This window comes from Amblyomma maculatum, chromosome 5, assembly GCF_055883805.1.
Source record: "Amblyomma maculatum isolate TAMU_Amacu chromosome 5, ASM5588380v1, whole genome shotgun sequence".
Taxonomy (NCBI): domain Eukaryota; kingdom Metazoa; phylum Arthropoda; class Arachnida; order Ixodida; family Ixodidae; genus Amblyomma; species Amblyomma maculatum.
The window spans coordinates 5,082,825-5,106,921 of record NC_139348.1 but is presented as its reverse complement, the minus strand read 5'-3'; the positions used below and the strand labels follow the sequence as shown (position 1 = coordinate 5,106,921).

Sequence of the window (24,097 nt, the reverse complement as noted above, 5' to 3'; positions counted from 1 at the left end):
CACTCTGCTGGCCTAACACCAGGCGTTACAGACGACGACGAAGAGGCGTCACCGGCTCCGGGGATCGCGGCCGCCTGGAAAACGCTGGGAGAAATAGGAACCGTGCCGCCTAATCTCGAGCTCGACGAATACATCGGCGCTGACGCTTGTGTTGTTGTTCACGAAGATGTGAGTGATGAGCAGATCATAAAAGCTGCCCGGAATGATAAGGACTCTTCCGATGAAGAAGACGACGACGTACAGGAAGCGCCGGCTGCGGCAACCGCCGTACAGGTGATGGACGCTTTTGATGTCATCAGGAATTTCGTTGCTGTCCGAGACGACGATGTTGCAATGGGTTTGCTGACCGAGTGTGAAAATCGCGTGACGGCATTGCTCGCCGTGAAGCGTAAGCAAACCAAGCTTACAGATTTTTGGCATTAAACGCCTTTGCTGCTGCTTGGGCAATTCTTTCTGCATTTCACGTCAAATTTTTGCGATAACGAAGTTCCGCGAGAACGAATTTTTTTTCGTGCACCGTGAATTTCGTTATAGCGGGATTCAACTGTATTTGGACACAATCTGCATGCTCAAACATCATTTTTGGAAGCACTCCTGATTAGACGAACTTCTGATAAGACGAACAATTTTCATGGTCCCTTGGAGTTCCTCTTAAAGGGAGTCTACTGTATGTCTCAAAGAGTGTAACATCAGCATAGGTGGATTCCACCGGCGCAACAGCGATAATAGGTTTTTTGATGAAATTAACGAATTTCTGTGTTTCACCAAAAGTCATTCATGTAACATGCTAGTAGGCAGTGATTTCAACATTCCTTCTATCGACTGGAACAGCAATTTCCCCGATCCCCACTCTAAGGCAGCTGAACCACTTGCGGACCTTATAATTTTGCATGGCTTAACACAATTGGCAAAGGAACCTACCCGCATCCAAAACGCCACTGCATCGATTATTACATCATTTCTTAGTCAGCAATAGTCTACTCCAACGTGACCCAAAAATACAAGTTGTTGACGGCATATATGACCACAAAATGATATGCTTATCATTAGAAAAACCACATGACAAAAAACAAAGCGAGAACATTCAGTACAAATCTTCGCACGTGCTAGTGGCATCAATATATTGGATGCCTTAGTTCATTTTCTGATTTTGATTTCCTTGCTGCATCAAGTGCATGCTCCGTAGACGACTTGTGGTGTTTTTTCAAGGAACGTGTTCTAGGGTGCATCTAGCACTTTACCTGTATGGCTTAAAAGATAGCATCAAGCGATCCGTGGAAAATGAAGGAAATTGTGCGCCTAGGAAGAAAAGCACAAAAAATGAGAAAACTGCACCACAAGTGTCCCTCGAAAAATCATGCACGCAAACTTTCCACTTTGCGGGTAAAGTTAAAAAACAGCATCTGTAAAGCCAAAATGTACTTCCATACTGTGTCTATGAAGAATTTTATCCTTTCTTCCCTGGCAATGTTCTGGTGCTATTCTCTTCAAAAAAGGAGCCATTATCCAGTTTTGCATAAATGATAAAACCGTGACTGATAAAGCTTCAATAGCACTATCTTTCAAATAATTTTTTTGTTTTGTGTTTACAAATGATGATGGTATGAGACCAAACTTCAATCTGTGCAGTAATTATTTGCCTATTGACAACATCTCTTTACAGAAGAAGATGTGTCCTTATTGCAACGTCAAAAAGTTTCCAGGAATAGATGCCATACCAAACCCATTTCTTGTAAGGTATATCGAGTGGTGTGCAAAATACTTGTGTATAATATTTGCCATATCATGTCGGGAGGCAAAATACGAAATGATTTGAATTGGGCTAAAATTACACCAATACCTAAAACTAGAGACCGCTCACTAATTACTTCTCACAGGCCCATTTCATTACTGTGCACGTGTGCAAAGATACTCGAGCACATTATCTTCAAACATATTTCGACATTTCTTGAACAAAACATCATAGATAATCGGCCGCACAGGTTCCATAGAGGGCTATCTACTCACTCAGCTAATGAAAGCTGTTCACGACCGGCAGTTCTAGATAAACAAGGACAAATAGACATAATATTCTTGGATTTCAAAAAAGCGTTTGACTGCGTGCGTCACCAAAAATTACTTCTAAAGCTAAAACCAATATTAAAAAATGACAGTCTGCTCTCTTGGATACAAGCATATCTTTCATTCAGGAAGCACAGCATTTCCAGTGATCGAGTGTTTTCAAATCTTGAACTTGCTTGTTCTGATATCCTATAGAGATCTGTTCTCGGGACGTTATTCTTATCTTTATTAATGATATAGTCACAATTTTACCGGTAAAAATCAGACTGTTTGCAGATGACTGCGTACTCTATCATGAAGTTAATATTCCAACTGATCAGGCCTTTTCAGGTTCTTCACATATTGCTATAGAAATTAAATTTCCAATATTTTATCAACGAACACATTCTCTCTTCTCTAAAATGTTGCAAATACTTCCGTACAAATACAAATGCTACAAATACTTAGGAGTATTTCAACATCCGACCTCAAATGGAATGAACACATCTCTTACATTACAAAACAGGGCATACAGAGGCTGGGTTACCTGAAGAGCTCTTGGTGCCCATCAACCCAAGAAATTAAAACTTTTAGCATATAAAACTTTCATTAGGCTAATTCTTAAATACGCTCTATTATATTAAATCCACACACCTCCAATATAAACAAGTTAGAGAGCATTAAAAAACTGATGATTCATATTCAATTCCTACAACTGGCATACATCAGCAACAACACTTGTGAAAAAGGCGAACTTAGAACCATTACAGGTCAGACGCTGCAGAGAGAGGTACAAGTTCATGTGCTTACTCTACCATAATAAACTGGGAACAGACAAGAACACATATACTGAATCAGTCATCAGACGTCCAACACGATCACACCATTCAAAATATTGGGATATAGATGCAAAATCGATGCCTTCAAAAATTCGTATTTCCCGTGAACAATCTGATATTGGAACTCGGTAAATCCAGACAGTGTGAAAGGGTCCTCAGTCACATCATTTTGCGATGCACTTAGGCCAAACGTGAGTATGTGAAATGTCTCTGTGCGGTGATTAAACAGTATTCTGTCCACTATTTTTTTTTTATTGTTTACTTTTTCTTTTTGCTTCTGGCGCTACCATATTGCACTGTTTTATTTTACAGCCATGGTGTATAAGTAGCACCGATTTCTTTCCATGTTTTTCATCTGCAACCTTTGTTGAGAGTATTTTGCATCTATTCTGTGTTCTGTTCATATCATTATCGCCCACTCCTGCCTAAGTCCTACAATTAAGGCTGGCAGTACTTTTAAATAAATAAATGCTTCAATATTCAATTCTTACTCTAACAATCATTGAAAAAACTATGCACTAAGACTGCATTTCATGTCATCTGTAAGGCAATGCGGCAATTCACCACTTAGCATGCAGCTAACCAGCCAAGATGGTGACCAAACTCACCATTAAAGTACCCAGGACTTGAGAACACACTGGAGACAGGAGTCTGGCAATAAGAGTGAACAGTTCGCATACTGCCATGGCTGCTGGCCGTGACAACTGCAGGGAGTCACAAGTAAGGTAACCATATATATTTTCACTGCACTGTCAAAAATGACAACCCAACCAACATCATTATCAATATATTAGATGCAGCAAACATCCCAAAAGAGTAATATCATGCTCCTATTTCATTCATTTGAACAGCAGCTTGATTTGCCCTGTAGCAACGTGGCACGCAAAATATTAAACCAATAGCAAGAACATGACTAGATGCTCACTGCTATGAAATACACTGGCAATACATTTTTGTGCAAGAGAAAATATGCTTTAAACTACTGAAATTTCATTATTGCTCGTTGTGCACCCAAACAACAAATCTTCTGAATACAAATGATACAAGAATTGCACAATGAGCTGGCACATGTCCCTTGGGATCATCACCATCTAAAAAGCCTACTTCACTTGGTATCAAGCAGCAAGGACACACAACAATTTATTCCTTTTGAAGTTACTAAAATGGTCTATCCAGATCAGAAATGCCAAAATTTGATGATAAACACCCCACTACCATCATAGCCAACTAAGTATTCCTTGGAAAAATTTAAACAAAAATGTCCCATCTTTCTCTTCCTTCTGCATGTGACCTATAGTGAACTAACCAATAATGACTAATTCTTAAATTCTGAATCTGAACTATAACAAATTCCATTACAGTAATAGCCCCAGCTTAAAAACAGCTATACAGGTCAACGACATGTTCTGCTAAAAAGCAATGACAAGAGAGCAGTCTTGAGGCAAAGTTGTGCATGCCCCTTGTTTAAAATAAAATTTCAAACTGTAGTTCCAGTTACAGTGGAGAACAGAATGCATATCATGCTATAACAAAACATGAGAGAAAACTGAGCAACAGTTGGTAAGGAGCCTCTGAGTCCCCCGAAGGCGACATCTGTTCAAGCAGGTGTTTGCATGTACTGTGCGACAGCATGGACCCCAAGCACTGATGCTTACCCAAGAGCGTGGCACCGCCGTGTCTGGGGAAAAGGATCCTGGTGGTTGAGCCGATGCTCAGTGTTTCTCGCTTTAAGGCCCCTCGGCAGAGCCAACACACCACTTTGGCCCATGCTTTCCATAGACAGCAATCCAGCCTGATCCAACCGGGAGTGGGATTGCCGCACACAATACAGCCACTCTGGCGTGGTTGATGCAGAGATATGACTAATCTAGTGTACTATAATTATAGTTATAATTGAAGCATCCTTGTTAAAGTTTCTAGGGACTCGTACTGACTCAATCTTTGTCTCCGTTTCTACATGTTAGATGATGATGATACCAGAGGCGATACCTTGCGGCACCTTTGAGTACTAGGCACTGTACTCGCTCTTGTGCACACGGAGAAAATTCGTCTGTGTCCATTTGCTATCACTCATTATATGCTGCTGATATAGAAAATAACATCCAGTGCTCTTGTTAGCACTATTATTGCTAGAATGCCTTGCTTATTTCCTGAATTCATCATTTACAAGTTCCCATCAACTAGGAGTTTACCCCAAACTTGTTACTTTATTTAGTCAGTTCAAACATAGGAACATCGACGTAAGAAAATTTACAATGTAAAAACATTTTCGACCGCAAGCAGGACTTCGTTCTATCAAGGTTTCACTGTATTATAACACTGAAAGTAACAAAAAAAGATAACGTACAAAGAAGCGCAACAGTGTCTTTTTTTGTACATAACTCTACTTACTCTCTTGTGGTTCAGCAGGGCCCAGCTCCACAGCAGATGTCAGCACCAGCTCAGGCCACATCCAGTGAGCCTAATACAGGGGCATCTGCACCCCGGGTGGAAGTGGTTGGTGCACCTCCACCTCGCTCCAAGCAGGCCGTGAGGTTCTTCAAGTCAGCCAGCCACCAGGCTTCTCCTCACATGGGGAAGCTAAACTCAAAAGCATCCTTGCATCCTGCATGGATCTCCAGTGCAATGGAAGCTGCAATGGACACAATCCAAGATAGTCCCAAACCATCAACACCCCAGAGGTGGCGGGATTTCTTGGAAAAAACGAAAAAAGGCAAGCCTCAAACCACGGGAGACAAAAGCAACCTAGTTCATTATTCATTCTTTTTACACACATTAGATGGAATCCATAGTAAGTTTGATTTGCAGAAGACTGACTTTTAAGATGACCTGTCGCTTTAAGTGGGCAGGAAACTAACCCGAGTGCCCAGCACACAAATATTTTAAGAAATTATGAAGTCATCTGCTACGTACAATCTCTGGTGGCATGCCATCATAGTTGATAGCAGCATTGCAGCTTGTGGAGATAAGCTATTGATTAAAGTTTGAAGCAGTGGCTGCCACTCTTGTAACATGAAAAACGACAACAATATGAAGTGTCTACATCCAACCAAACCTTAATGTTATTCTAAATAAAATGCAAGACCTTTTAAACCAACTGCCGGAATCCTATTTGCAGGTCGGTGATTTTAATGCCCTCTTATTTTGGGGGGAGTGAAATAAAACTGACATGTGGGGCCAGACTATAGAGGATTTTATTTTATGCAATAATGCATGCTTGCTAAACACCAGTAAACCTGCTTACTATTCTCTAAGCTCAGGAAAAATGAGTTGCATAGATTTGTTTTTGAGCTGACCCAGTGTTTTTAGCCATTTTAAATGGGAAGGTTTGGGCAACCCCTATGGGAATGCCCACTTACCTACACTAATCACTTTATCATCTGCACCAAATGTCATCCCCAGAAAACCAAGACGCCAGAAGATTCATATGGCAGACTGAAATGTTTTTAGACAGGAAGCTAATTTAGCTAAAATCTTTTCAGAAACTCATATTATTGATGAACTCAATTAACTGTTCACAACATAAATTGTAAATGCCACATGTCAGGCCATTCCACATCCACTGGTATTGTAAAACACCATCACAAAGTATGGTGGACACGTGATTGCAAAGATGCAAAAAACAAAACAAAGCATGGGGCATATTTGGAAGGTACCCGTCACATGTGAATCTAATAATATTCGTACGTTCATCATAACACGAAAGAAGAATCTTGGAAAAATGATATATCATCTATAATTAGCTGTCACTTCTAAAAAAATTTGGCAGCAGGTACACAAGCTAAATGGTACTTTCCACCTTCAGAGTTCTGGTTTTAGTAGACCCAGGAGTGCAAACAAATTATATGAACAGGCAGATATAATAGGTGAACATTTCTTCAAACAACCCAGAGTTTCTTTTAAGGTACAAAATCACAGCTAAGAACAAAAAAAACTAACTATACAATAGTTTACTCACACTTCAAGAAGTAATGAAAGTCCTAGTTGCTGGTAAACAGACAGTGCTTCAGAAAGATGAAATACATTACAATATGCTTGCATATCTATCCGATCCCCCAGTACAAGCACCTTTAAAATTTTTAAACAAGATATGGCTACTTGGAAAATGCCGAAAGATTAGATTAGACACATTTTTAAGCATGCTTTTTCTAAAATCCAGAAAACACGCAACCTCCCCAGGTTGTTACAGGCCCATAGCTCTCACTAGCTATCTCGTAAAATCTTCTCAAAGCATTTTAAACACCAGACTAACCTTCATTTTAGAATCTCGCCAACTTCTCGATATTCATCAATGCTGTTTTAAAAGAAGATGCTGAACTTCAACTTCAGATGACTTAGTCCGACTTGATAATGCAATCAGAGATGCATTCATGCCCAAACCACTCTGCCTTGCAGTCTTCGACTTAGAGAAGGCACACAACACCACTTGGAGATACAGAATCATAAGTAGCCTAGGAGACTTACCACCATATTCAGAAACACGCCTTCACTCGAACTTCTAATTAAAGTGGCCATCGAGGCCTGTTTTTCGTTTCAGAAAGCAACCTCCACTGAAATCGCTCCTCCAGCGGCGGAGAAAGCTTCACTTTTCTCGAGAATCGAGAGTCGGCGACGACACTACTTTGGCTGCTTCTCGACCGCCACTCCACCTCTAAACATGGCGGACATCGCATCACTCGCTCACTGTGTGGACTTCGTTCTACCAGTATAGCAATCTTTTCAGGAAAGTGGATATGGCGAGGATGCACCGAACCTTTCTCTAAAGCACAGGCTGAGAGTGACAGCGACCCTGGACTTCTGCCACACTATCGTTTTATGAATGTGGCCATGGCTAGCCTGCGGCTGTCCCTGCCTCTCACGTCGAACATGGATTACCGTGATCAGCCACCGACATCTGTGCTGTGTTGATCGTCGCATTAATGCAATTCGCTTTTGTGGCATGGGGACATTCCAAGTCATCACCGGATAAGTGGACAACTTTTCGGAGTCTACCGAGTGCAGAGTTTGAGGTGCGATTTGACCCTTAATGGTGAGCTCCCCCGCTGCCGGACTCGAGAGTTGAGCGGTGGCAGCTCAACTACCTTCATGAACAATACCTTCATGAGCCTTCATGAGCTACAATACCTTCATGAACCCGGTCTGGGCATTTCACGCGCTACCAGACCTCAGGGATAATGATCTGTGCAAACACTGTGATGCAAGAGGGACCCTCGACCACATAATTTGGGAGTGCCCACAATCCCCAGGGATAGCCCTAAATATACCATGTAGAGAAGCCTGGGATACGCTGCTGCGAAGCGCGAACCCTGCGATCTAGCACTGCACCGTCCATCTGGCGGAAGAGGATGCAACAAGCCAAGGGCTGCCTGCCAGCTTCTAATCTGCGGGCGCACGACTCCCCGTCTTCCCCAGCGCGCATGCCGAGGAGGGGAAGAGGACGCCCATTTCCTATAGAAATAAAAGTTGTGCAACCAACCAACCAACACTGCGACCGGACGCTGCAACGTCTCTGCACCTTCTTTATCCTCTGCATTTTCTTTCTCCACGACACTCACGTACCTCGGGTCCTTAGCAACACTGGGAACGGCAAGGGCTTCTCAGTTGTTTCTCTCCTCCATGGAGCCATCCGATTGCCACTACCTTGGGCTTGGTTTAAAGCTGTTTTCTTTTTGTGCAATTTGCGCACATGGCTTCCCAGGTAACGCAAAACATTGCCTAAACGTTGCCTGTATGTATGAACTTCCACACAACGTTATGTGACAAAATCTCACATTGCTGCGACGTTGCAAGACATACGTTGCCCTGACATTTAGAGATCACGTCATCATAACGTTTATAGGCATACACAGCACTGACGTTGGGTGTACACATCTCACCAATGTTTTGATAACATTGCTATTGCAACATTTATAAACAGGCCGAGTTAGATATTACTGGCGAAGCTAATAAAGCTGCAAAAGTGAAATGCGAAATTCCTGGTTGGACAAGAATATATTCTCAAGTGATAAATGGCAGCTTTATAACATGGAAACAATTTTAGATAGTAATTATTTTCCAACAAATCATCAGATCACAACGGTCAAAAATATCACAAACTATACTTTTATTAATTTACAATACTGTTGAGAGCCCAACAGACAGTGAAAATTATATCATGGACATGAATGCAAACAAACAACGTGTTGTGGGAATGGTTTTGTCATTGTCAGAGAGTACCAAGCAAAGGTATGGTTTTTACAATGGGAGCACACAAAAAATAGCATCTGCATTTTTCTTGACCGGTAAGCACACACATTTTGTACCAATTTCATTGATGCTCCACGTACTCAGACCCCGTGAAAGTCCTCGGGCTCTGTAAACACCTATGTCAACAGACCACAGCGTTGCATCATAAAAATTAAAGTTACTAACATCGGCATAGTGCTGCCCGCAAATAAGGACGTCACCTTCAGCTGCTATAAAATTTCTTATTAGGACAAAATTTCCACCCGTTATCCTCACACAGCTGTCTTTCGGCTTTGTAGAAAACACTTTTTTCCCAATTGTAGTCTTACTGAATCGCTGCCCCCGGAATGTTTCAGGGACTGGTCCATTTATGTGAATATTGTACAGCTTGATGGCCTCACTTCTAGGAGTCACTGGTTGCTTGAACTGCTTTAGTTCAGCTGCTCGCATAAAAATTTGTTCCGTAGGAAGGGCATGGCCTCTGGCCAGTCTCTTCAGCTTTCCTAGAAAAGCTTCAAAAGAAAAGGCTGAAAATAGGGCAATGTGGCAAAACCATCGCACATCATCTTCCAGATGCGAGAGGCTATGTATGCTAACATTTTAGATGCCACTGCCATAAAGCTTACCTGCCTCTGTAACGAAGCTAAGCAGCAGCTGCTCAGCATATTCACACAAAGTCATACAAAGATCGGGTGAGGCCAGTATTGTGATGGTACAACTTAGCTTCAAAAAGTGCGTGTAAAATGGATGAGCAAGGTGTTGCTTCAGAACAATGGGGCCAAAGTAAACAAGGAAGTTTCTATACTCGGATGCCTTCAAAATTCTAGAACACGCAGGGTCCTCGGAATGCGCTGAAGCTCCTGTGGAGTGTTGACAGCCAAAGTCACTAAGTTCTCAGAAATGGCCCTACGTGCACTCAAAGGCAGCATTGACGCTGATGGGGCAGTTGATGTCCAATACTGCACTAGAAGTCTCTTCATAGCTCCTAAGCAAACCAAACGCATATAGTCTAGTGGGAACCTACAAACCAGTCCGATGCCCAGCTTGAGCAATGGTGATGTGCAATTGTGATGATCAGGCTGTGTCATGTTGGAGAAGTTTTCACCTGTATGCGGAGGGGCCAACACATCAGGAAATATATCTTTCCTATGCTCTACAGAGTACATGCCTTTTTGCATGTACTTTTCACATGCATAGTATGCTGCATATCTCTTGGTACATTTAAGGAATGCCCGCGCAGGCATGTCGCAAACAAATGCATGAACAATCACTGGGGAACACAGCTTCACCATGGTGCAGTCCAAGCTCTAAAAGTGAACACACTCGGGTTTTGAGTTCCCCATGTAGAGAGCTGCAAAGAAAGGTTCATTTCGCGAGCTTTCTTCGGCCCGCACAACCACAGGCCAGAACTGTTTCGACGAACTCCTAGATAAGGGCGTGCACCATCGACGTTCATCGTCAGGGAAATCACTGAAGCGCTCACTGATATGGCTCCACTTTCTAGTTGCTGAATGAGGTTTCCAGTGACGCCAAAAAAGCAGTAAGTTCCACTTCCCATGCTGGTGACTACTGGCATGAGGCGTCCGCAGCAGTGTTCTGGCATCAAAAGGGAGGTCTGGGTGGTGCGGCTGCAGAATTTTCAGAAGCTTAGTGATGTGGGCGGCAAAAATTTTATCTACAGCCCATGAACGAAGTGGGTCATGCAAAGCCGGAGCTAAATCCACCTCACTCTCGCTTGACGAAAAATCGCGGAGCTCACTGCTGCATGAATACTGCTGTAGAATTTGTTCTTGAGACTTGGCAACTTCGCCAGTTGGCGGTGGATCAACGGGGTACAATGGAGAAACCAATTCTTAATCGTCATTGCTATGATAACTAGCACTGGACTCACTGCTGTGAAACACCACCCTCTCAAAATGTTCCTCGGCAGTAGCTAAGTTTCAGCTTGTAAGGGACTGCTGTACAGTAGGGCTATCAGATTGGCAAAGTGCTGCTATTTTGGTTGCCCTGCGTCAGAATTTCTGTCTTCTTCCAACATCAATGATACACCACTATGTCCTCTCCATCGCTGGTAGACACAGCTTTACTTGCAAACACGCGCGGTACGCATCATGGTGCACTGAATTTCATCGACGAATGAGCAGTATGATCACTTGCTTCAGCTACGCACAAGTATCGGGGTTATAACAGCGCAAAGCTGATACAACATGATAAGGCGTGTTCAGGAGAAAAAGCCACTTTTCCGCACTGCTACACAAGCATTACCCGTGAGATGTGAACGCACACTGGCTAGGCTTGAGCTTGGCTCGACTACACCTCGTTTGTGTGCCATACATTGCTTGTCTTGGCCAACAAAAGCTTTTATGTAATAAATAACCATAAATAAACAATTTTTTGCAAATAAAAGAACTTTCACGCAGTAAATTACTAAGCTTAAACATTAGCATAAATTAATAAATATTTATTTCATATTATTTTGCTGCGTTCAGGCGGCACCACATTCAATATGGCGGGACAAAACAAACACGACGACATGGCTCTTGTGGGGCTTTATGGAGCTTTTTCGCACGTTATGCCTTGTCTTGCCACTTGCCTGTGCTCTTGCATTTTGACTTTGAGTGCCTTCGTGCCGACTTCGCAGCCGCATTTCACGTGCAAACTCAATCTTCCAACTGCATGCACTGTTCATCGCTCACAGGTGAGTTGCTATTGCTTTGGTGACCTCCCTTTTAGCTTGTAGGCATATCTCAGACTGCCGCATCTGGAACCACATTGGATGCGCCACGCGTTTTCTGTTTATTCCTTGCTGCTTTGTTAATCATGAATTTCTTTGTCATTAATGACTGGCCATGCATTTTCGCAGCAGAACAATGCTGCGCTGCCCCGCATCACAGATGTTCAGCAGAGCTGCTTATGTTCTGATAAGGAGACAAATGCTGAAATTATTTTGCCTCTTTGGCGGTGTGGTCACCGTGACAGTGTCACGCTAACGCCTAAGTTGTTACGCCCATGACAAGAGCCACATCATTAGGTCTGTGTGACCGATTAGTGTCATTAATGGTTTGCTCAAAGTGTGACTGAAAATTCGTCGTTTGATAGCCCACAGGCCGCCGGTTGGGGCCACCAGCCAGCCATCTCGCTAACGTGCTCAGTGTATGTGTGCGCCCTTTGCCATTCCGGTTTAGCATTTTGGCGCTGTGTGTGTGTGTGTGTGTGTGTGTGTGTGTGTGTGTGTGTGTGTGTGTGTGTGTGTGTGTGTGTGTGTGTGTGTGTGTGTGTGTGTGTGTGTGTGTGTGTGTGTGTGTGTGTGTGTGTGTGTGTGTGTGTGTGTGTGTGTGTGTGTGTGTGTGTGTGTGTGTGTGTGTGTGTGTGTGTGTGTGTGTGTGTGTGCGCGTGCGTGCGTGCGTGCGTGTCTTCTGCGTGGATTGAAAATAGTTGGAAGTTAAGTATGCTGAAATTCTTCGCCACGACTGTGTTGCGCTGTTTTTACTTTAGAAATCAGCAGTAAACTTTTTGTTGATGAAAATTTCTAGCACATGCCAAGTAGGAGATAGTGTTTGCAGCGATTTAATTTCCTGAAACGCCAGCAATAAGTGTGCAAAGAAAACTAGTTTCAATGACATGCATCTCGCTCAGCTGCTGGCAAAATACACACTGACCATAAATTGACCCTCATTGATTGGAAACTTGAGCAGTGAAGTGCAACTCAGTAGTGTCTCTTCAACAGAGGCACTTAGAAAATAATGCCTTTGGCTTGGCACTAGTGCTTGTTGTTATGCTAACTGCGCTATATTCTTGCAGGATGTTCTACATCGTCGAATTCAGCAGTGTGGACCGAGTTGCTGCTGTCCCCAAAATTCTGGGTGAAGAATGGGGAAACATTATGGCCGCCATACCGAACCCCGTCTCGTTGCCCAAGCGCTATAAAAGACTGCGAGGAGCCTGGAGAAGAATGGATTGCACACAAATGCCGAATCTTAGGCGAGGCTAGTACGTCTTTTTTTGTCACAAGATAGTATTGTGATTATAGGGTACTGTTGGAGCTTTAGGTTCTTGGTTGCGGCAGTGTACAAAGGCAACGATGCACATAAGTTAAGCACTGCCAGAGGGGAGAACTTTTGAGCCAAAATGGTGAAATAATCACACATCATCTTAATTTAATGACTCTTATCAGTAATCGTGTTTGTTGCTCATTGGCTCAAGGTTCCTGTTATAGTGATATTGTTATGCTCTTATTCCAATAATATTGTTGCTAAGCAGTTGTGAACGTTGCCTTTTCACGGGTCTGCTTACTATTTTCATTCAGTTTCCCTTTAGCCGTGTCATTCAATCTTTCTACACTGAACTCTTTTTTGCAGCAACATATGCTGACACAAAAAGAAGAGAGAAGAAAGCTGAATAGGTGTCAGATTTGACAACTGATGAGGAACGGCTGACAAAAAGGCCAAGAAAGCCCACCAAGAAGGCGTTGTATGGAAGTATGAGTCCAGTTTTGCTGCTAAAATGTTTTTGCCTGATATGTTTACACTTTCTTATAGTAATCATGCATATTCCATTTGCTTTGCTGCTATATTTGTGAATGTTACTTTAGCAAGCCACTATTGAAATAACTGAATTGAAACATTTTTAACTGCAGTGTCGGATGAAGACGGCAGCAACGTCCCAACAACAAAAAAAAAGGAAACAGAAGGCTCTTTTTGTTTGTGAGGAAAGTGAAAGCGGTGAAAGCTGCGATAATCATCGCCTACCATCTACAGTTCCTACACAACAAGCCAAGCAGCTACCATTTGTTGGCCGTCCTCCACCGAGACCAGCACAAGTACCAGTGAGCCCAGCAGCACAAGCAGAAAGCGGCATCCAAGGTAAAAGCTTGCCTTGTGCCTGTAGTGGGTGTTGTAAGCAACATTTTACTGTGCAGTGCATGTTACAGCTCTATATTTGTGGTTTTATTCTGGCACAAATATATATTTGGCAAGTTTTTAAATTCTGACCAGCAGTCCATTTTTGCTGCTGCGTTCTAATGTATTTTCTACTTTTTTTTTTCTTTTGCTCATTTCAGGGCTTCTGAAGAACGTTGTGCAAATGGTGTGGATTCATTGAGTCGTACAGTAGATTGAGATGGACAATTCAATGTATGCATAAGCGTGTTCACAGTTCATAACAGATGTAATGGGTTTTGTTAATTTGTAGTAAATATCAGTGTCTAGGTTTACTGCCCTAAGTCTGTGATATTGTTTTGTTTGCGCAGTGGCCCTCCGGCAGTCTTGCCTGTTGGGCAAGGAAGTGGACATGAGACATGACATTGGCGACCATTTTCGCCACGTACCAGCATGCTGCAAAAAACGGTAGGTCTGTTATGCTGTGTACGGAAGCTGGACTATCATTTAGTCTACTTGTGCATCAAGCTGTGCAAAAACTGGACTTGTCACAGTCACTTAGCTTTCTTTCCAGCATATCATATGGAACAGCATAGGCAAAACCTATGGGACAAAAAAGTAAACTTCTAGGATATAGTGTAAGGCCATCAATGTTGCATCAGCTGTAATTTTGAGGGTTTTAAAAGCGGAAATTCAGTGGGTGTCTTGGTGTTCTTTATTTTTGTACTATTTGTCCAATAAATATTGGCATATTGGCACGCTCCACACACAAGTAATTCTGGTCCTGCAAGTTTAGTTTTAGATGTCTGATTACTTTGTAAGTGCTGTCTTGAATTTTGGCTGAATAATAATCTTTTTTTTGTGTGTGTTTTTGTTCTTTTAATTTAGTGGCCTAATTCATGGAATGGATGACCTGGCAGCTATGTGATTGCTCGTCTCTTCATGGTATTGCTGACTCAACAGATGTACAATCATGCCAAATAAATTGTGTAAATGATCTCACATGTGCACCTGACGTAATTTTTGCACTGGCTGTGTCATTCAAGTGACCGGTCAGCAGTCAGCAGACCACGATTACTGCGTAACTGCCTTTTGGTCGGTGGCTTGTCGACATATAAGCATACATTAGTCACTTCAGGAAGGCAGAACGCACACATGCACGATTCATCAGCTATGGCTGCACCTTGTCTAGTAGGAACAGATGGTGCGGGTTATGTAGCTTTTGCCTAGAAGCTCCTTGAGGAAGGTACCGCATGCATTGTTTAGGATACATTAAAGTAATGTACAGGCAACATTTCATCATTTTTTGTTGGTATAACGTTGAAATAACATAACGTCAACGTTTTCAGAACGTTGTAGAAACATTAGTGCATAATGTTATCTGGTGATCAAAAATAGTGACATTAGCAACAATCAGGCAACGTTGCTCTCTGACATTTGTGGCCATTCAGATAACGTTCCAGTGACATTTTGCGTTACCTGGGTTTGCTCAAGCGGATTGGCTGTGCACGCCGGTTTTCTGAAGGCCATTTATGGTCTCTGATTAGCTCTCACATGGGACGCATCGCTTTTCAAGCGCACCATTCCGCGTCTCCCATTGGCTGGCATGATTGGCGCGTCATTTTTTATTTCTTGCTGTTTTTCATTTGCGCGTCTCCATTGGCACTTTGTGCAGCGGTACACTGTAGTGCAGTTTTTCCTTGCCCGGAGACAGTAGATTGGATTGCAACCGTGCACGCAATGAGCCTTGGAAGCTTTAGTAAGACGTGGAACAAAAACAGCGCTGCGAACAAAAACCGCGCTGCCCGATGACGACACCACGGGTTCAAATTACAGTGCGAGTTGCATCCCTGATCACAGTACACTGAGTTGACACCCACGGCAGAGCCCGTTCTGTCAGGAAGGCCCGCGACCCAATGCCCAAAGCGAGTTTCACCTGGGCATTAGTGCGGAATTCGATGCCAGCACAGAGTTTGTGATTGTGAGTGTGAAAGCGTTAAGCAATTTTATCGCGCTCATGAAGTGTGGAACCTGCGATGAGATCGTGAAGATGCGAACCGTCAACCACTGGAGTGTCACAACGGACCTCAGCAGTAGCTCGGCTTGCCGATCGCTGCTGGAGCGAACATTCCTGCTTTTTGTCGCGTACTACTCACACGCAGCGCTTCTGCTTATTTTACTGAGTACCCAACTCACGTCCGTATTGGTTCTTCTATTGTGGCAGCTCAGCCATGTGATGGTATCAAAGTATATATCGTGCCTCAACTTGCCGCGCAATCGCGGTGGGGCTGCGCGCTCAGCCCACACAAAAAGAACATCTGCATGAATAACATACTTGCGTTGCGTGAGCTTAAAATAAAAATGCACTGCAGAATACGTTGTGCAATTTTTCCCGACTTGGCAAAATTTTTGATGGTTTTCCTCACATTTCCCCGATTTTTCCTGGTGCATGAAATTTCCCTGTCAATTCCCAGTTTTCCCGGTTGCGAGACCCCCTGCAGATGAATACAGGAAACCAGGAAAAGTTATCACAAACTCTGTAGCAGCACGCACCCTGGCCACCACACGAGAGCAGTGATACACATATACCAGCTCCTGCATCCTGAACTTCTCCAAACTTTCTTCAGCAATAGATGCAGGGTCCACTCCACGAATAGTACTCTTAGTACATGTCAATGAAGACTGATTAGAATGGAGGTATATGACCTGCAGCGTAGCAAATCTGACACACAATTAATGTTTACAGATTTGAAAACGATACCTTGTCTCTCGAAAGGTCGCACCTAAGGGATATCAAGATATTGATCGGTCAGACTCTTGAATTGGTGCTGGATAGTTTTGCAATTTTTCATTTTCAGCATTCCATCGCTTATTGGTATGAGTGCAACAGCAATCACATCGAAACCATTTTCAGCAAATAAATCCATAGACATTCAATTGGCAGGCTGGCAAAGCAATCTGCCGAGCCCCCTTCCCCCTCTCGGGGAGGTGAAAGGCATGCCTGTGTACAAACTAATGAAACTTTACAATACCTAATCCTAAATAGCTAGCCTGAAACCTGATCGAAAACCCCGCGAACATGGAAAGGCCTTACCACGAAGAAGCACCAGGCACTGAACTTGTGTGAACCACAGGATAGGATTTCTTGTCCACGTCAGCACTATCACTAAGTTAGTCGTTGAAGCAAATCCTTGTAATAGCCACCCTGTTCTATTGCACACGCATGTGATGCTTCCATTCTTTTCCTTAATTGCTTCTCCCTCTTTCCAACAGCTACAGACACCATGTGGTGCAGGCTCCTTATACTACCCAGCTATCAACATTATAAATCAGGGACTACATCAAACAAAATTTAATGATGCTTTTTAGCCCTTCCTGTGCAACAGAGATCACAATATACCCCATTATCAAATGATGAACCAATGACCATAGGAAAATCAAACAAAACAGAAGACTCAATTCCTAAACTTCAACAGGGGAGAAAAAATACAGTTTAGCAGTACGGCTTGTTGCTGAAATATTAAAAAACAGTCCTCATCCTCTGCTGTGCTGCAAGTTTATAGATAACTTGAAGTCACCCTAAAACGACACTGTCACATTCTATTTACGAAGGTACCACTTTTCCTGAAAATGGAGCTTTTGTAAACATTGAAAGGCCAAGAAAAAGCCAAATGCTGAAAGTAACCTGGAATGTGTCAAAGTGCATTTTTGGGCATGGATCTCGGAGGATAAGATGCACTGCCTTCAGACCTTTCTCAATTTATTGGTGAGAAAAAATTTCAATTTTCTCCCCAGTAACTGTCTTTTGTTGCCAGACAAGTATTAATATCACAAAAAAAATGCTCTCCAGATAACCAATCCCGTTTTTTAGCTCAATTTTGCAGAGACGGCATTTCACCTAAGCTTTTGTCTTTGCTTTGTGTGGGTAGAGTACTCGAGCAACTTGGTCAGAATTAATTATAAATCATTATCATGTGCATCATCATAAAAGCCTTACTGGTAGGGCCATCTCATGGCCATGCATGCTCACCTTTGTAGCCTTCACAGCAGTGTTGTGTTTCTCCGGTAGGGCCAATTGCTGCTACAGGTACCACTGCAAGTGCAAATTACAATTATGTAAGCGCTAACATTGATCAAATCAGGCAAGCACCCATCCAAACATTGCAATAAGTTTTCAATGGGGTGCAACATAATTTATCAAGCATAAGCTCAGTTTTTCATGGTGTGACAATCACTAAGCAAAGGTGTAAATACAATGTTCTCATCTGTAGCTGTCCCACAATATATTGCTCAGTGTACCATATTTGAATGAATATTATTTGCACTAACATCACTAATTAACTACATTATCAGATTAGTTATACTTGCTCCAGCCAGTAGCTACCCACAGATATACTACATTATAATTTCAGATTTGCTCAGCCATATAACTGAACCACCCAGGTTCGAAAACTCAACCACTGCTGTCGTGTTTATTTGGAGGTGAAACACAAAGGTGTCTGTGCGCTGTATAAAGTCAATGCACCTTAAATATCTCCACTAGGCATAAATTATCCTGCAGCCCTCCACTATGGTAACCCTTTCACTCCAGCCTTCCCCAATGATACGGTTCAGGTGTCCAGCCATAAGTGGCACATATACTATGACTTTCCTATTAACCAAAACAAGTTGGTTTATAAGAACAATATCAATTTGACTTTTACCATCCTAAAGTCAAAGCAAGATATGCAGCTAATTTTAGTTAGTATCCCTGTAAAATTTTAGCCCGAACAACCAAGCAGTTCAGCCAACAATGTTTTTCTGTCAAGCTCCTATTGATGCAACAGTAAGTATACACCTTTTTTTTTCAAACACTCAGCACCACCATGGGTTACCGAAGAGCTTAAGGGAAATGCATGTACACAACGGCAGCCCCTTCTTTGCAAGTGGTTTAGCTGAGTCTGGTTAAGTATAAACTCGTCAATAAGTTTATTTGTAGCCACAATCGAGTGTCTTAGATTTTCTTGATGACCCTCACCAATATTCTGCCTACACCTCTTCCACTGTACAGCGGTGTGTGAGCATTTCTTCACTTGATAAACGTCGCATTCACCGCAGAAATGACAAATTATGCTATCATTAGGAACGCTTGCCTGCTCCACTCAAGCCAAGTCAAAGCATGCTCAGCACAATTGCCAAAATTTCTGCAATGACGCCGAATGCGGGGGCATCAGGTGATGAACTCCACTGCTCCTCAGGTAGCCCCAGCATGTCCCCAGCCTGCTTTTCACTGCATCTGCAATGAACGGCACTGTACGTTCACAGTGGTACAGGAAACTTCCTATAATCCTAGCCTCAAGTATGCCTGATCAAGTGCTGAGTTTTTCACAACAACGCCGCGCACTACCGTGTCGGGCAACAAAAGGCGCTTATATAGCCTTTTCTGGCCAGGTCGTCACTTCAGAATCTTGTCATAGCCCTAGTGTGAAAGACTAAAATTATAATAAAAGAAGACACCATAGATTTACACAATGCCTCCTGTTGTGGTACTAGATGATGCCAGGCAAGCCCGACCAGGCAGCAAGTGGCAGCGACATACAAAATTTTCTTGCACACAGTCGTCACTTCTACAGAAAACACGGTATTGGTTAATGACCTGCATTGTGTATCGTTGTCTAGCTTTCATCACATGTTCTGATACCTTTCTTTAAAAGGTTGTACCACCTTGCTTGATCTTTCACCTTGACTCAGTTGATGAACCTCCACAATTGCTTATTTGAACTCTTCGCTATCCAATAACCTACTTTCACAAATAACAAACTTACCTCATTTTTCCAACTGCTGGTTTTTTTATCACACAGCTCGTTCGCAACCACTACTTCTGTGGCCTAAAGACGGCCAATCTTGCTAAATGCAGCACATGAACAATGATTCATAATAAGGGAGTAGTTACTGCATCCACCCAAGCGCAGCCAACTTCGTAGGTAAAGAAAAATTCATCCTGATCCGGGAACTGCAGCCGTGGGGCTGCGCTTGGGTGGATGCAATGAGTAATTACTCCCTGATTACAAATCTACTCCACCTTAGGGGATTCCCCTAAATATTTGACGAATAGTGATTCATTTTAGACAGATCTGCAACACTACTTTCTCGGCACGAAAACTATAATACCGCTTATTTCGTGCACTCGTACAACTGCGCCGCATGCTCGCAAAGTACTCTGGAATGGTTACCATGCAGAAACCCAGAGGGCAGCTCTCGCAGTAAATAGGCAGCGCCATTAGTGGGCACCGGAGAAGATTTGCCAGCAAAGTTGTGGCCACCTGGGCAGGGAGCATGCATGAATGAGGCAGCCATGGGAAGGAAAGTAATCGGGGTCTGTGCACCGAAATGATGGCGGTTTGGGCTAACTGGAGTGATGTGGTGAAGGTCTAACAATGTAGGAGCCACAAGACACAAGATCTAAAGTCATGGACAAGCCCTGGCTGTTTGCTGACAGTTTATTTCATGGCTGCAAACTTAACAAACACCAAAACAGCTACAATGGTGCTCAAGCAGCCAAAGAAAAAACCAAAGGGAGGGAAATTAAAAATATGATAGAAAAAAATGTACAAAATTAGATTTGTGGTGAACAGCCGGGTAGTCCTCTCGATACATGCAGAACAACTTCACACAAAGCCAACCCCAAATGCATCAACTCAAATGGAACTGGCTGAGAAACCATTCCTAGACAAAAAAAAAAAAAAAGATGCGGGGAAGTTGACGGCAGAGAAGGAAAGAATGGGTATGGAAGAAGAGTAGGAATGAAGGAAGCAGGAAGTGAAAAGAAAAAAAAATGCTGAAAAAAGTGATAGAAATACAAAAAGCCTGTAAACTCGCAAATGATGGCTGCAGATTGACACTGCCAAGGCAATTGTAACAATATAAAATCAAGAAGTGAAGCTTCGTGATAAAAAGGAGCGAATTGAGAAACACCAAAAATAGTGAAAATAATAAATTCATGAACTTACAAGGTGCAAGAAAGAAAAATACTAATAAATATGCAATTAGAAATGTTACTTGCCCGTTGGTAACTCTATATTGTACTCGTGTTTCTGCATGCTGTCAGGGACAATACCCTGTCATTTGTAGGTATAGCTCACAGCACAGGTTAAATAAAGGTTTTACAATCATCAACTGCATCCATGAGTGACCCAATGGATGCGCACTGCGGTAGTCTTAGGGCACGTGTTTTTTATTCTGGCAGGCATGCCAGTTAATTGGTACCAGATATTACAGGGGTCTATGAGTTTCCCTTTCTTTCTCACGGCTTGAAAAGCATTATGAATAGAACAGGTTGTAGTGTGCCTCTTTTGAGAAGAACCCCTTATGGCAAATCCGAATATAATTTCCGGCTCACTGCTAGTCAGGATCGCAGCAATCCAATATTTTCAAGATTTAGCTTCGTAAAACTTGTTTGGGGACATGAATAACAATGAACCTGGTTAGAGAAAATGTGTGCAATTGACCACTGCAACCCAGAAATCCCTCTATGACCACAGATTGCTGTGAATACTGCGAAAATGTTCAGGCAGCTTCACAGCGTCTCTGTGGCACGGCACATAACTCCCAGATGGCCCTTCCATTCTGCGGGCGTGTGCATTGTGGCCAGAGTAGGGAGCCTACATTCTGTGCCAGTGCCCAGCTTAGGGTACTAGCCACTGTACTTAGGGTGATCACCTCCCTCCAGGGTTGTCTATTTTGTCCAAAAATATCCGACAAGCTTAGCGGGCCAACATTTTGATCCACAGTTTACATAGGCAGGATGATGATAAAGAATTTGGCCGCATTAGCTGGTATCAAATACCAAACCAAAATGACATGTCTTAGCAGGAAATAAAATTTTGCAATGCTTTGTGTTAATGCACAGCATTACTTGGCTGATGAGTGCTGTGTACAGAATGTACAGTGTCCATGTAGGTGTGTTCTACTTCGGGTACAATACTGCAATTGTTATATCAATGGAAACCTTATGTCAAGTATAACTGCACTAACATTACGGTAGGCATTAAGTATTCTATGGTTAATTAGCTGATTGTGTATAAAAATTAACTTTATACTGTAACATCAAGTCATATATCGTTGAATAGCTTGTGTCGAGTATAATTGCACTTGACTATTTGCAAGTCTTGATTAAATGCCGTTATTTAATTAACTGATTAAAAATTTACCTTCGAGCTACAGCATCGTCATATATCATTGGAAAGCTTATACTGAGTATGTTTGTTACACTAAATGCCGGTTTTAGGTAATAACTGTTAACTAGTTATTCAGTTCAGTTCAGTTCAGGCGTTCAGTCGTGTCCGACTCTTCGTGACCCTATGGACCATGTCACGCCACGCTTTCCGGTCTCTCACTATCTTCTTAACATCACATAGCTTCATCTGCAATGCCTCGAGAATGCCATCTAACCATCGCGATCGCTGCCTACCCCTTCTCCGGCGACCCTCAACCTTTCCCAACATCAAATCTTTCTCCAGCGACTCCTCTCTTCTCATCAGATGACCAAAGTAGCTGAGCTTTAACTTTAGGATTTGACCCTCCAATGAGCAGTCAGGGTTTATGGTCGACAATATCGACTGATTTGATCTTCTGGCAGTCCAAGGAACTCTTAAGAGTCTTCGCCAGCACCACAATTCAAACGCGTCAATTCTTCGGCGGTCAGCCTTTTTCACAGTCCAACTCTCGCATCCATACATCACAACTGGAAAGACCATAGCACGGGTTATACGGATCTTGGTTGGCAGACTAATGTCTCTGCTCTTTACTAGGCGGTCAAGGCTAACCATTGCTCTCTTTAGTTATTAGTTATTAGTGATTAATAATTGAACTTTAAGCTACATCAAGTCATACATCGCAGAATAACTTATATCTAGTTTGACTGTACATTAATTAATTATTAGTGCTTAACACTTCAACTTTAGGCTACAACGTTAAGCCATGTATCATTGGATAGCTTATAATAAGTACAATTAATTGCTGACATTTGCCAATTCCAGTTGATCAGATAGCAATTCAACTTTAAGCTACAATGTGGTCATATATCACGGGATAGCTTATATCCAGTATGATTGCAATACACTAATTTTGGTCTTTGTTTTTAGCCTGTAATTAGTTAATTGTGATTACCACTTGAACTGAAGGCTACAATGCCACATATATTACAGCATAGCCTATATCTAGTATAGTTTCAATACACTAATTGTGAATTTTTCCTAATAGCTGGTTATTGGTTAATTAACACTTGCAACATTAAGCTACATCAAGTCATATATCAAGGGATGGCTAATGTTAAGTGCAAGTCTCGTACCCTAATTGCAGAGCTTAGCTAATAGCCTACATCAAGCCATATCACAGGACAGCTTATACAGAGTGCAATTGCAACACACTGATTGCTGGCCTTTGTCTATAACCGTCAATCAGCTCATTGTGATTAAGAAAAATGGAAGTTCTAGGCTCCACTTGTGACAGTATGCTACTTTGTTAAGTGCCAAGTCCTGTTATGTTTCATGTGACTAATGCCTCTCTTTTGATCGTCATTGAACCCTATCTGTATTCAACTCAATGCTTATCCAGGTTTTCCAAGCAGCTTCCTCAAGTGCTCGAGTTTTCAAGCACATTCAAGACAGTGTGCGGCCACCCTCCACGGCACCTATTGCACATGAAGGAAACTTTTCAATGGTCATTCAAAACTACAGTGTAGCACCCAATGCTTCAATCCTACTCGAAAACAACAAAACAAGGGGAGGCAAGTGGCCAGTTGAACGGCCCACTTGGTGCGAAACAGAAAGCACTTGTTCTGCTGTAGGCCACAACGCGGGGGTCCACTTTCTGGGGTCCACTTTCGGTACGCGGCAACACTTTATCGTAGTGTACAATCTTGCAGCACCAGCTCGCTTTGTTTACACGAGCTAGCATTATCGCGACTTTAGTTCCCTTTAAGTAGAACTGCTGCTAATTTTCCCCGAGTTTTTCCAGATTATCCAGATTGCCTGAGAATGTTTGGTTTTTCTGGTTGGTAGACACCCTGCAATAACTTCAGTTATTTAATCAATTACATACACATTCTAAATTTTCTTAGCCTCATCAAGCAATGTC

At 42.6% G+C, this 24,097-nt stretch overlaps 1 long non-coding RNA gene across 1 annotated transcript in view; it reads right to left on the bottom strand.

Moving 5' to 3' along the window:
• Positions 1–552: 552 nt before the first annotated feature.
• LOC146187651 (uncharacterized) overlaps positions 553–24,097 on the bottom strand; it is a 100,498-nt gene continuing 76,953 nt past the window's right edge. Inside the window, exons 2-5 of the long non-coding RNA XR_014707382.1 lie at positions 18,012–18,074; positions 5,271–5,511; positions 3,488–3,583; positions 553–1,299 (exon numbers count right to left, since the gene is read on the bottom strand). This is a non-coding gene — a long non-coding RNA (uncharacterized LOC146187651). The remainder of the gene's footprint in view (positions 1,300–3,487; positions 3,584–5,270; positions 5,512–18,011; positions 18,075–24,097) is intronic.